The following is a 14,886-nucleotide window of genomic DNA, read 5'->3' on the forward strand; positions in this document are numbered from 1 at the left end:
TTCAACTAGAAAATTGTAGAACGTCTCGATACCTTCGATTTGATATATAATTCGAAATTTTTGGATGAAAATTGAGTGAGTTAGGATGCTTTTCGTGGAACTGCTCAAACGGTGACTTTTACGAAAATTGTGTTTCTTTAAGTTTCTGTTGCAGGCTTCGTTGGAGATCGACGGGCGATTGTTGCTGCGTACGGGTATGTTAGTAGTGATGTTAAGAGTGTCTTTGAGGTTTCGTTTCATGTCGATAGGCACTCGAAGTAATTAGAAGTCGTAGGAGACGGTTTGATGTCATTGGTCGTATTTTGGGTCGTTTGTGTCGTAGAGCGAACGTTATTGCTTTGGAACGTTTGTACAACTTGTATTGATATTATGGAATGCTAGGATGGGTCTCGAGGTGTCGGTGCATGGTCCGTATAACCGAGTCTAGAAGGATAAATATTAGGTGTTCAGAATTTTCGTAAGTTCGCGATTACAGTGGGTACACGGACCCGTACACGGACCCTGACACGGGGTCCGTGCCTTTGTTTTCTTCTCGGAGTCTTTTTCCAGTATCTACACGGACCCCTACACGGATGAGGGCACGGGGTCCGTGCCTTTGGGTTTCACTTAGTGTATATTTCCAGTACCTACACGGACCCTCACCCGGACCCTGACACGGGGTCCGTGCCTTTGCTTTCCTTCGGTGTCAATTTCCAGAGCCTACACGGACCCCTACACGGATGTAGATACGGGGACCGTGTCCTTCATTTTTGGGGAAAAATAATTTAGTATGCTTTGAGGTTAGACGTCATGGGTTAGTACAATGATTTACAAAGTCGAGTCATGGGAATTGTAGAACGTCCTAAGGAATTGAATGAACTCGTAAGTGAGCATGATTACCTACCTCTAAGTATGCAAGTTAAGCATGTCAATTCATGATCAGTATGCGCAGCAACGGCCCCGATCGAAGTCCAACGAATCCCTCAACGCCAAGTAAGTATGTATGACGTGCAAATAAAATATGTTTAAGTTTTTGAGGTATGCTAATTGACTTGTGACCAAATTATGAATGGGTTTGGAAGTCGGTGAACGTGGCCGAGGACCTCTCCGCCCCGTTAAATTATGAACGGGTTAGATCGTGGTTGGGAAGTGTTAAATTATGAACGGGGACCAACCAGCCCGTTAAATTATGAACGGGGATCTCATGTATGCGGCAGTGGATACGTCCCTGTCAGCCCAGTACTGTGGTGTGTCTGATCAGGCGTTTATTATGTATGGGTCACTTGCTTTGAAGCATCCTCTATGCAAAATGAAGTCATGTATGTTTTAGTATGCTCAAGTATGCAGTTATGATCATGAAAGTTTCACGTTATGGACGTCTATATATGTATGCAAGTTCAAGTTATTATGCAAGCTCAAGTTTCAAATTATGTACGTTCTATTTTTAAGATGCATGCGATTTTATTATGTGGTACTCGTTATCCCAGTTTATACGTGTTGAGTCTTTAGACTCACTAGACTTGATCGATGCAGGTGACTATGTTGAGGAGACCGGAGGTGCTGACCAAGGGGCAGGCTTGGACTGAGTGGGAGGCTAGACCCGAGGACCGCCTACGTTATTTTAAGATTTTAAGCATGAAAACATTTATACTCTGATTTTATGTTCTGGATGTGAGACAGCTTTTCTTTTAGCAAACTTTAATTGTGATGGTTGATTTTAAAGATATTTTATGAATGATGGGTGACGACCGTGTGGATGTTTTTATTTAAGAAAATTTTAAATTTTTCCGCAAATTTTAAGTATGAGAAGTACGGTTCGTTACAGAAAGTCTAGCGCCCGAGCGGTAAAAAGTTACCGCCCGAGTGCCAGTGTCCCACAAGTGGAAAATTGGGACAGAACATGTGGCGCCGGAGCGGTAAATAATTACCGCCCGAGCGCCAATGGATTATAAGCGTAGTTCTTGTGGGGACCCGGGCTCTAACTCTGTTCTTTGGGATTAAATGGATCATTAATATAAAAAGTGGGTCAAATTTTTGCTTTACAACATTAATTCTAATGTATGTACACAAACACAAGTTCTTTATTTATATTACAACATACAAACATACCTTGTTCTAGTACATTCATCCAACTAGTGTTTAGTACAATAAAGCAAATACAAATAATCCAAGTCTACTAAAAACCACTAGTCCTCTGCTGTGCCCGTAGTCTCCACGCTATATCAATCTCGTCTCTGTCTCGACCCAGATCCTGCCCCACCTGTTGTTATGCACACATACAGACATAACAACAGCCGGAAACTCCGGTGAAAACAAATCCCAGTATAAACATGTAGACATGCATATATCAAGCTGAACATGAAACATGCTATAATGAATGTCATCCATATAACCATGCAATGCAATGCGAATCAAACCATATCTGGACTCGACTAGAACTCTAGGGATCCCGGTGTGAATAAGACGATCTATCACCTACCCTCCCAATCGGGGTGACGGTATGTCTTATTCCTAGACTTCGGCCTGATCTGTATCTACATCTACAATAGTAGAATGATCTTCCCCTAAGCTGTGATATCACCGAACATCTAGAAGTTTGACGGATCTGTCAAGACTCCCTATCTTAAATGCAATGCACAACAATATGTAAACAATGCATAATCATCTCAAAAGATTTGAATACAAGTCTATAAACAAATCACAATCATAATTCAAGATAAACAATAAATCTAGTATGTGATTTTGGTGGGAAACTCAAATGTTATCTCATTTGAGTTGTATCTCCCCAAACAAAACATGTATTATACCTCTCTTGTCGCACAATCTGTGTCGTAGTCGAAGTCTCTAAGACGAATCTGTCAATATCAAATCTCAAATAGAAATGTTGATACATATTCTATCAATCTCTAATCTCAATCAACCTATATCTAATTCTGAAATCAATCTTAATATTATTCGACGACATAACAGCGTATTTTCAGTATATCTAGCAACAATAAACAACAAATATCAATTCTCCCAATTCCTAATAAATAACGGTACAAATCTGATATCACGTCCCAGTTAATACAACTCTGAAATTCATAACAATTCGATACGGTGTCCGTTCTTCAATCCGATTCCAATTATATTATGTCTAATATGTCAGAAACACCATATATGAATCATATCTGATTCTTTCAACATCCTAATTTCAAGACATATCAAAACATAGTAAAACTTACGTCCACTCGTAGCCTGTAATGCTAGGAACACAGTATTGCAGTCGGATTCAAAATCTGACGGACGGATTTAAATATAAAGGCGTAAGGATTTTGAAGCTTCTTTCTGGAACCTTTCTCGCTTCTTCTTCCGTTTCCTTGAAAAATGCAAAGTGATATATATATATATATATCACCAACTGCATGCCTATGATACGTGTCTCCATTTTCTTGAATATTGATTGGCGCTCGGGCGGTCGAATCTTACCGCCCGGGCGCTAACTCGGCGCTCGAGCGGTCAAGATCTACCGCCCGGGCGAGGAAGGTTCTGCCCACATATGCTAGGGGCTGGCGCTCGGGCGGTCATAAACTACCGCCCGAGCGCCACACCTTCCGCCCGAACACTTCCCTTGGTGAACCCTGGCGATCGGGCGGTCGTAATCTACCGCTCGGGCGCCACTACTTCTGTCCTACCATTACTTAATGCACTTGCTTTACCCAATCCAGTCTCGGTATGGTTCGACTATAATCTTATCAATTTGAATTCCATTATTCCGGATTAACAGAATCAAAATCTCGACCTTACATAGTGCTCCTCATGACATGACATGCATTCTCTTATCTTCGAGTATCACATCGGTGAAGACTATTAATTCTCAGGCCTTACATTTCTCCCCCTCTTAGATAAGAGCTCGTCCTCGAGCTCGCAAAAATTCAATTAAATTAATTGCAAGGGGTAATGAAATTACATATTGAATGAATACTCACATCATAGGAATAACTCGGGATATCTCTGTCTCATATCTGCTTCTGTCTCCCACGTCGCTTCCTCAATGCCATGACGACTCCATTGGACTTTCACTAATGGAATAGTCTTCGTCCTGAGCTTCTTTTCTTTTCGATCAAGAATTTGTATCGGTTGCTCGATGTAACTCAGGGTCTGATCAAGCTCATCTTCGTCACGCTGAACGACATGAGAAATATCTGGCATGTACTGACGCAACATTGACACATGAAAGACATCATGTATCCCGGATAACAAAGGAGGAAGAGCAAGTCGGTAGGCTCGGTCACCAATCTTTTCTAAGATCTCGTACGGACCGACGTATCTAGGAGACAACTTCCCCCGCTTACCAAATCTGACAACGCCTCTGAATGAGGAAATCTTTAGAAATACTCGGTCTCCTTGCTGGAATACCAACGGTCTACGTATGACATTGGCGTATTTGGCTTGCCTATCTTGTGTCGTCTTCATTCTCTTCTGAATGACTTTCACCTTCTCAGTCATGTCACGAATCATATCTGGCCCAAGTTCTGGTACCTCTGACACGTCATCCCAGTACAGTGGAGATCTGCACTTCTTGCCATATAAAGCTTCAAATGGTACCATCTCAATGCTTGTCTGATAGCTATTATTGTAAGAGAATTCATAAAGAGGTAGAGAATCTTGCCAACTAGTGCCAAAATCTAGCACCACGGCTCTCAACATATCCTCTAGCGTCTGGATAGTCCGCTCTGACTGTCCATCTGTCTGAGGATGATAAGTAGTACTCAGGTGTAATGTCGTACCTAAGGCCTGTTGTAAACTGTGCCAGAAGTGTGAAGTGAATCGTGGATCACGATCTGATACGATAGATTTCGGCACACCATGCAATCTAACTACCTCTCGAACATATATCTCCGCCATCTGATCATGTCGATACGTCATTTTGTACGGAATGAAGCAAGCTGATTTGGTCAATCTGTCAATAATGACCCAAATCGCATCACAGCCTCTAGATGATTGAGGTAACTTCGTCATGAAATCCATTGAAATATGATCCCATTTCCATTCTGGAATAGCTAAACTTTGAAGTAAACCTCTGGGTTTCTTCCTCTCGGCCTTCACATGTTGGCAATTCAAACATTTTGACACAAATTCGACGATATCTGACTTCATCTGCTTCCACCAGAACTGCGTCTTCAAGTCATTGTACATCTTTATGCCACCAGGGTGAATGCTAAACCGACTACAGTGCGCTTCGGACATAATCTGATGCCTCAAGTCTGAAACATCTGGCACTACGAGACGGTTATTGACGTACAAAACTATGCTCACGTACCTGATATTCTGACAAATGCCCTGATATGACCATTTGAATCGATCTTTGCACATTCCGATCCATTCGTTGTGCTTCTTTAATCCTCCAAATCAAATCAGGTTCAACATGAATGGAAGCAAGTCGTAGTGGCCTACTTTCTGTATCAAATTCTAATCCAGACATACAGTAATTTTCAACTAATTTTGTAACACCTATTGTTGATAAGGATAGGGAACAAACCTTTCGACTCAAGGCGTCCGCTGCCGTATTAGACTTCTCTGGATAGTATTTGATCTCGCACTCAAAGTCTTTCAGCAGATCAAGCCATCTACGCTGCCTCATGTTCAGTTCTGATTGAGAAAATAGATACTTCAGGCTTTTGTGATCGGAGTAAATCTCGAATTTCTCACCATAGAGATAGTGACGCCAGATCTTCAATGCAAATACAATAGCCGTCAATTCAAGATCGTGAATGGGGTATCGAACTTCATGTGGCTTCAGTTGTCTCGAGGCGTATGCGACCACATGACCTCGCTGCATAAGAACACATCCCAAATCTCTGTGAGAGGCATCACAATATACAACAAACTCACCCGTACCTGAAGGTATCGTCAGTACTGGAGCACTAGTCAGCTTCTTCTTCAATTCCACGAAGCTAGACTCACAATCCTCAGACCATATAAATGGCGCATTATTTTGTGTCAACTGGGTGATTGGCTTCGCAATACTGGAGAAATATTTGATAAATCGTCGATAGTATCCCGCCAGACCCATGAAACTGCGTATTTCTGGCACAGAAGTCGGTCTCGGCCAACTGATCATAGCTTCCACTTTACTTGGATCTACAACAATACCATCTCCAGATATAATATGCCCCAAAAAGACAACTCGATCCAACCAAAACTCACACTTTGACAATTTAGCATACAGTCTTTCATTCCTCAATGTCTGCAACACAATTCTAAGATGCTATGCATGCTCATATCTGTTCTTTGAATACACCAGAATGTCATCAATAAAGACAATCACAAAATCATCTAAATACCTCTGAAAGATTCGATTCATCAAGCTCATAAATACCGCTGGAGCATTTGTTAAACCAAAAGGCATGACAATAAATTCGTAATCTCCATACCTGGTTCGAAATGATGTCTTCGGTATGTCTACATCTCGAACTCTGAGTTGATTATATCCGGATCGCAAATCTATCTTGGAATAAACAGAGGATCCTTGTAATTGATCAAATAAGTCGTCGATGCGCGGCAAGGGATATTTATTCTTCACTGTCGCTTTGTTCAATTGCCAATAATCTATACACAATCGCATCGATCCATCTTTCTTCCGCACAAAGAGCACTGGTGCGCCCCATGGAGATACACTAGGTCGGATATATCCCTTGGCTAGAAGATCTTCCAACTGTGCTTTCAGTTCTTTCAGTTCAACAAGGCGCCATCCTATACGGGGCTCGGGATATAGGGACAGTACCTGGCATAAGATCTATGCTAAAATCTACCTCTCGAGCTGGAGGTAATCCTGGGATTTCATCTGGGAATACATCTACAAACTCCCGTACTACTGGCAAATCTGCCAATGTCGGGCTCGACTTCTGTACATCTACAGCATACACAAGGAACCCATCTGCTCCTTTCTGCAACAACTTATTCATAGTCAAAGCCGTAATCAAGGGAATCCGAGATTTGGAACCCTTATTGTAGAATTTCCACTCTTCTGCCATCTCTGGTCTGAATCTGACAATCTTGTGGAAACAATCCACGGTGGCTCTGTACTTGGTTAACATGTCAATCCCAACAATGCAATCAAAATCATCTAACCCCAGTACTATGCAATCTAGATCAATTTCATGACCCTCAAATTGTAAAATGCAATGTCTAACCGTAGTCACAGCTATCAAACCACTTCCCAACGGAGAGTAATGGGACACTACATCCAACAAAGACTCAACAGGCAGGGAATGCAATAATGCAAATCGTTCTAAGATGAATGTATGCGATGCACCCGTATCTATCAATATATAGGCAGGATAACCGCAAAGAGAACAATTACCTGCTATGACATCATCTGGGGCATCCTGTGCTTGCTCCTCTGTCAATGCAAACACCTGAGCCTGTTGTCGAGGAGGCTGGCTCACGGTCTGGCTACTTCTGCCTCTGGGCTGCATCTGTGACTGTGGTGGCTAAAATGAGTGAACAGATGAAGCTTGCCTCTCAGGCTGAGCTACAGCTGCAGATGACCCTGCACCTTGAAATCTCTGTGAGCTTCTCTGGGGACACACTTTGGCGAAGTGCCCCTGTTGCCTACATATGTTTCATCTCCCTGTCACTCCCTGGCACTGTTCAGTCGCATGTCTACCCCCACAAGAACTGCAGTAGACACCTGTATACCTTGTATTCGGATCAAAACCACTCTGTCTGGATCCACTAGAGCTCGACGAACTGCTCCCAGGTCTTTTAAACTGCTTCCCTTTTGCTTTCAACTGATCCTTTCGCCCGCTACTACTGCCGCCGCTTTCAAATCTAAGAGGAGGTTGTGCTGGAGGTAGTGGCGGTCTCGGACTCGGGGCAACATACGGAACACTCCGTTGCCTAAGCAGTCCTGCTTCTGCTCCTTTGGCACGGTTCAATGCCTCAGCCAAATTGTTGGGTCTTCCAGTATTTACCAACGTAAAGATATCAGGATTTAAGCCGTTTATGAACTGATCTGCTAAGGCCTCATCACTACCTGAAACATGAGGTGCAAAACGAAGCAAGGAAGAAAATTTAGCGACGTAATCTTCGATATTCAGTTGCCCTTGCCTCAAGTTTGCAAACTCAGCGCCTTTATCTTTACGGTAGGATATAGGAAATAATCGCTGATAAAACTCTGTCTTGAACACTTTCCATGTAATCTCCGTGCCACGTTGTTCCAATGCTCTTTTAATGGTCAACCACCAATTCTTAGCCACATCTTGCAGTTGGTGGCCAATGAGTTTCACTCTCTTCTCATCATTGTATTCTAGAGACTCGAATAACATCTCGATATCCTCCACCCAGCTTTCACATTCGATTGCGTTTTCGGTACCCGGTAAGGTAGGTGGTCTGAAGGACTGGAATCGTTTTAACAGAGTCTCCATGGGTGTAGCAGTAACGTCCATTGGATCCCCAGATGTGCTACCCTGTTCTGGTGCTGTGGGTCATAGAGGCACTGCTGCTCTTCTAGGAGGTATGTATCTGCTATTCAACAAATTAGTATACCATCTATACAACTATCTCAGCCCTCCTCTGATCATTTACCTCTGATCCAGAATCGGCTCTGATTCAGTCTTTACTAATACATGCTGTAATTCAATTCAAATAACAATACAACATGCAATAATGAAAGCAATAAATCATGCTAGCACATCATAAGGCAAGGAAGAAGACTCGATCTACCCTGCTCATTCTATCTTATCTTAATCTAAAGGATCTATGGCTCTGATATCACCTGTTGTGGGGACCAGGGCTCTAACTCTATTCTTTGGGATTAAATGGATCATTAATATAAAAAGTGGGTCAAATATTTGCTTTACAACATTAATTCTAATGTATGTACACAAACACAAGTTCTTTATTTATATTACAACATACAAACATACCTTGTTCTAGTACATTCATCCAACTAGTGTTTAATACAATAAAGCAAATACAAATAATCCAAGTCTACTAAAAACCACTAGTCCTCTGCTGCGCCCGTAGTCTCCACGCTATATAAATCTCGTCTCTGTCTCGACCCAGATCCTGCCCCACCTGTTGTTATGCACACATACAGACATAACAACAGCCGGAAACTCCGGTGAGAACAAATCCCAGTATAAACATGTAGACATGCATATATCAAGCTGAACATGAAACATGCTATAATGAATATCATCCATATAACCATGCAATGCAATGCGAATCAAACCATATCTGGACTCGACTCGACTAGAACTCTAGGGATCCCGGTGTGAATAAGACGATCTATCACCTACCCTCCCAATCGGGGTGAAGGTATGTCTTATTCCTAGACTTCGGCCTGATCTGTATCAACATCTACAATAGGAGAATGATCTTCCCCTAAGCTGTGATATCACCGAACATCTAGAATTTTGACGGATCTGTCAAGACTCCCTATCTTAAATGCAATGCACAACAATATGTAAACAATGCATAATCATCTCAAAAGATTTGAATACTAGTAGCAGAAAGTTTGCTATAGTCTTTCAGATGAGATTTCAGGTTTGTCCTATATCAGGGAGAGTTATTTCAGTCTTGATTTGATACCAGGTATTGGTTTCATTTTAGAATTTTTTATAGACTGATACTGATGGAATTGAGAGAATACAGATATCAATTGAAATAATTACTGCCTGAAAGTTAGAGTTACATCTGATTATGTGTTTCTTTGAAAATCCTTCAATTCTGTGTATGGGTTGATAAATCCTGTGTTCAGAAGTGTTCTGTTAATTTTATGCTCGTTTTATCTATGATATTTTGATATATTCGCAGCGTATGATTGATTGACAGAGAAGAGTGAGCGGGGTAGATTGAATTTTCTTTCCTTGCATGTGATTGCTAGCATGTGATTGATTATAATGTGGAATTACATTGTGTATGCTAGCATGATATTATGCTTTACTGCCCGGATTTATATGGCATATGATTGAATATAATGTTGAAATTACATTGTATATGCTAAGATTTCAGTATGTTTTTACTGTATATTAAGCTACATGTTACCTGAATATCTGAGTTGATTTGGTAATATGTATTATTTGAAACTGGATCCTAACCAATTCTTGATCGGAGGTAAGCTGATCAGGATTGGGATTGAGACGGATTTGTCTCCTGTTACTACTAACATCTGTGATTATCAGATATACCTCCTAGAAGAATTCCAGAAAGGGGAATACTTCGTCTGATCAGATAGATGTATCAGAAACTCAGATGGAAATAAAGATGGGAGAGTTCCCGTTACTGCAACCGACGATCCTGAGTGGTATCGAGACGTCTGAAGGTTATGAAAACTGGTTTGATGACCTAGAAATACTGTTCGATTTACTTGATTGTATAGATGAACAGAGAGTTAAACTGGTATTCCATCAGTTACGAGAGGTTGCCAGGAGTTGGTGGATTACAACCAAAGGAATATTAGAACTACGTGGTTCTGTGATCACATGGGAAGTCTTTAAAGCTGAATTTTATCGAAGATTCTTCTCAGGATCGTACCGAGAGGACAAGAAAACAGAGTTTGAGAATTTGAGACAAGGTCAACTGAATATGGAAGAATATGTTGCTAAATTCTCTACTCTACTGCGTTTTGCTCCTCAGGTAGCTGGGAATGATGAAGCTGTAACGGCTCAGTTCATCAGAGGATTGAACTCGGAGATAGTTGCATTGATGAATATGCAGCGGCCGTACCATTTTGCTGATGTCTTGAGTAGAGCAAAGAGAGCGGAGACGAGTCTGATTAGACAATTAGGAAGGTTGTGTGCAATGCCACCCCAGACACAGCGATCCCCTCTCAGAGTTGATCGAGGCAGCACGAGTGGAAAGCATGATTTGCTGAAGACTCGAACGAAATAGTTTAAGAAATTAGGGAGTGGATCGAGTGGTTCCTCTAGCTCAAGTGGTTCTAGCCCTGAGTTATACTGGAGTTTATTGCAGGAATTGCGGTGGAAGACATTCCACGGAGCAATGCCGGGGAGTAACTGGTAGGTGCAATATCTGTAAACAGCAAGGACATTTTGCTAAAGCTTGTCCACAGAGAGGCCCCCGAAGATTTCAGGGAGCAGAATCCTCTGGTGGGAGGGATCGAGAAACAGACCCAGGATACACTTGATGATACAGTGACATGTATTGATCTTTTATGATTATGTTGCATATGTATTGATATATACTGATGCATTTCCTTACGATTATCCTTGACTGAGTTGCATTGATACATGTTTTACCTGTTGGATCTGTATTTACTGTAGTATTGATTCCTTACCTTTTGGGAAAGAATTTGATATCAGTGATATGCTATGATATAGTGGATATTGCAGTAAGATGAGAATGAGATTGAATTAGATTGTGTTGTACTTTTGTTGTCGAATGATGACTGCATGATAGATATTGATATATCAAACAAGTACAGAGCTATTATATAGCCTTACCAGGAGATGGTAAGATTCAGACCTGAAATGGACAAGAAATGAATGATATACGGTAAGGATTCTCGATTTTGAATTCCTTTATATCTGTATTGTTTATGATTTGATGATTATCGAAAGGAATGGAGTAATTCCTTATGTATTCAGTTGATGACTGAAGCTGAGCATATCAGGGATTGATTTACTAGTAGCAGAAAGTTTGTTATAGTCTTTCAGATGAGATTTCAGGTTTGTCCTATATCAGGGAGAGTTATTTTAGTCTTGATTTGATACCAGGTATTGGTTTCATTTTAGAATTTTTTATAGACTGATACTGATGGAATTGAGAGAATACAGATATCAATTGAAAGAATTACTGCCTGAAAGTTATAGTTACATCTGATTATGTGTTTCTTTGGAAAATCCTTCAATTCTGTGTATGGGTTGATAAATCCTGTGTTCAGAAGTGTTTTGATAATTTTATGCTCGTTTTATCTATGATCTTTTGATATATTCTGTGGGGACCCGGACGCTAATCAAGTTCTTAATCATAAATGGGACTAATTAATCAATTACAAATAGGGTCTAAATTTTTTTTTTTTAAAATGCGGAACGTAGTGAAATCAAACCATATATATATATCAGTATATATATAAAATACAAGTCCTGTAATTTCACACATTTATTCAAACTAGGTTTTAAAAACTACTATCAAGTGTTCAACCCTATCTCTAGTCCAAGTCCGGAGCCTCCACGCTAATCACGATCTCTCTCATCTCCTGGACCCTGATCCTGTCCCACCTGTTGTCAAGTACACATACAGACAAGACAACAGCCGGATAAACCGGTGAGAATATACTCCCAGTATAAATCAATGAAACATGCAATCATATAAACAAATATAAAGCATGTAATCAGGTAACATGAATATGTATCTTAATCCGAAACATAAACAATACTCGTAGCTACATTATTTAAGACTAGACTCAATCCTAGTCTAGGGATCCCGGTTTCCAGATGTGGTATTCCTATATCGAATTCCGTAAAGGAGGGAACCATAATCTCTATTACTCGATATAACCAGTGCCCCGGTATTCCTATATCGAATTCCGTAATAGAAGAATTCCAACCCCTTTACTCGATATAACCAAATATGGTGTTCCTATATCGAATTCCGTAATGGATTCCATTACTCGATATAACCATACATCCAGTGTCCTGACCTATCCGTCATGGACTGTAGCTCTATCGCTAGCATCCTATCTTGTGACATCGTGCAATGTGCCGTGGCGATACCACCACTATCCGGCACGGTGTGTCACAAGACAGTTCGACTAATACCTGTCATCTAAATATCAAGAGCACAAGTATATTAATCAAATAAATGCAAATATCAATGCAATAAATAAAGTATGTGATTTAGGGAAACCCAAGTCCAAGCCGACTCAAGTCCATCTCCCAATACCACATTGACTTATACCTTTCGTTGCAGTCTCGATTTCCTGCTTAGTCGAAGTCCTGAATTCACAGTCTGTCTGGTAATGACAATATAAATAATCTTATGTCAATATACCACTCGAATCAATAACAATCTGATAATTCTTGATTTAATTCAAAATCAACGGCATAACGGTACAATTCCAATATCCCCGTCTATACCAATTCACCCGATAATAGTTACAATCCATAACCCATATCCAATACAATCTATAATCAATCCATAATCCAAATCGGTCCGGTATCAACTGATTATTATCAGAAAATCACAACAATTCCATAATCAGTCTATTTCTTAATCTGACTTCGATTCTACGATGTCTAACATATCAAGAACACCATATATGAGTTCCATTCAATTCTGACAATAGCATAATTTCAAAGCATGTCAAAACGTAGCAAAACTTACGTCAAAGTGTAGCCTACGTCGATAGGAACTCGGTACCGAAGTCGGAATCAAAATCAAACGGACGGATTGATCGCACGATTGAATTCTTGAATCAAGAAGCAAAGTTTTCCCCTGATTTCCCTTTTCTTTCCCCGGAAGAAATGCATGTGTATATATATATATACAACTTCCGCATGCACAAGGGCAAATGGCTCATCCTTGGCCAACCACGTCTCTCGCTCGGGCGGACATAAGTTTCCGCCCGGGCGAGTAACTCTCGGCCCTCGCAATTCAAGCAGTCTCGCTCGGGCGAGCACAAACTTCCGCCCGAGCGAGTAACTCTCGGCCCTCTTTCAGAATTCCGTCTCGCTCGAGCGGACAAAAACTTCCGCCCGGGCGAGACACTTTCGGCCCACCTCTTGGCTCTTCCTATTTCTTGGTCCGGGTTATAATCGTGTCCACTAATAATCAATAATCTCAGATTAACATGATACAAAATCTTGGGCATTACATTTCTCCCCCCCTAAGATACGATTTCGTCCTCGAAATCACGAGCATTTCATTCGTATCAATAAGGAGTATATACAAACACTGTATAAGAAATTTACATCAGTGAAATAATGCTGGGAATTCCTGTCTCATATCTGATTCAGTCTCCCACGTGGCTTCTTCAACCCCATGACGAGTCCATTGTACTTTCACAAGAGGAATCGTCTTTGTTCTGAGCTGTTTTTCTTTACGATCGATAATCCGGATCGGTTTCTCGACATAACTCAATGTCTCATCCAGCTCAGTCTCGTCTGGTCGAATCACGTGAGAATCATCAGGGAGATATTTCCGCAGCATCGATACATGAAAGACATCATGTATCTCAGATAATGAAGGCGGCAAAGCAAGTCGATAGGCACGATCTCCTATCTTTTCGAGAATCTCATAAGGACCTACATATCGTGGAGACAATTTCCCTTTCTTGCCAAATCTGCTAACACCTCTGAAAGGAGAAATCTTCAGGAATACTCGGTCTCCAGCCTCAAATACCAACGGTCGTCGTCTGATGTTGGCATACTTGGCTTGTCTGTCCTGAGCTGCCTTCATTTTCTTCTGAATCAATTTCACTTTCTCGGTCATATCTCTGATCATCTCAGGTCCAGTCTCAGGAACTTCAGAGATATCATCCCAATACAGAGGGGATCGACATTTCTTTCCGTACAACGCTTCGAATGGTGCCATCTCAATACTCGTCTGATAGCTGTTGTTGTACGAAAACTCACAAAGAGGCAATGCATCTTGCCAAGTAGTGCTAAAATCTAGCACCACTGCTCTCAGCATATCTTCCAGGGTCTGGATAGTTCGCTCTGACTGTCCATCGGTCTGTGGATGATATGCGGTGCTCAAATGTAACTTCGTACCAAGAGCTTGCTGTAAACTCTGCCAGAAGTGCGAAGTAAATCGAGGATCACGATCTGAAACAATCGACTTCGGCACTCCGTGCAATCTAACCACTTCCTTGACATAAATATCAGCCATCTGATCATATCGGTACGTCATCTTGTATGGAATAAAACATGCTGATTTGGTCAATCGATCAATCAC

Source organism: Primulina eburnea, chromosome 6 (genome assembly GCF_022965805.1).
Source record: "Primulina eburnea isolate SZY01 chromosome 6, ASM2296580v1, whole genome shotgun sequence".
Lineage (NCBI taxonomy): Eukaryota > Viridiplantae > Streptophyta > Magnoliopsida > Lamiales > Gesneriaceae > Primulina > Primulina eburnea.